Source organism: Aquarana catesbeiana, linkage group LG03 (assembly GCF_042186555.1).
Source record: "Aquarana catesbeiana isolate 2022-GZ linkage group LG03, ASM4218655v1, whole genome shotgun sequence".
In the NCBI taxonomy this organism is placed as follows: Eukaryota; Metazoa; Chordata; class Amphibia; order Anura; family Ranidae; genus Aquarana; species Aquarana catesbeiana.
This window is the reverse complement of record NC_133326.1, coordinates 495,525,397-495,526,008: the sequence shown is the minus strand read 5'-3', so window position 1 is coordinate 495,526,008 and position 612 is coordinate 495,525,397. Positions and strand designations below refer to the sequence as shown.

General features: G+C 40.7%; 1 pseudogene; it reads left to right on the top strand.

Moving 5' to 3' along the window:
• Positions 1-235: 235 nt before the first annotated feature.
• Positions 236-406, top strand: LOC141134601 (small ribosomal subunit protein uS14-like; annotated as a pseudogene).
• The last annotated feature ends 206 nt before the right edge of the window (positions 407-612 follow it).

Genomic DNA, 612 nt, shown 5'->3' with positions numbered 1-612 from the left:
CCCCCTCTCATTATCTTATGTTATGGTCCTATCCAAACATTGTATACCAAGATCTCAGCATGTTTAAGAATTATGCTGATGGCAATTCACTGGGTATTTTTCTCCATGTATGTCAGCCAAGAAAACCTCAGGGCTACAACTGGAGAGCATCATGCCCCAAAACCCACACCTCCTTTCCTGGTAACATCAAAGGAGTTATACTGCTTTCCTTTTCCCAAGCAGAGAGGTGAGCACAATGGGCCACCAGCAGCTGTACTGGAATCACCCAAGAAAGTTTGGCCAGGGATCCCGCCTCTGCTGTGTTTGTTCAAGTAGAGATGGACTGATCCGCAAATACGGACTTAACATGTGCAGTTAGTGCTTCAGGCAGTACGTAAAGAATATTGGTTCTTTCAGCCTGGACTAAACAAATACCATTTGGACAAAATCTATGGCCATTCATTAATACTTTGGATGAGAAGTGCAGTTGGTACTTAAGACATTGAAGAACATGTAAATTATGTTGGTTTACATCTTACAGTTGGTACCCAAGACTTTGAAGAACATTACACATGTGAATAAAACTTGTTTATACGCTAAAAAAAAATAAACAGTTATTCTGAGTTCCTCATC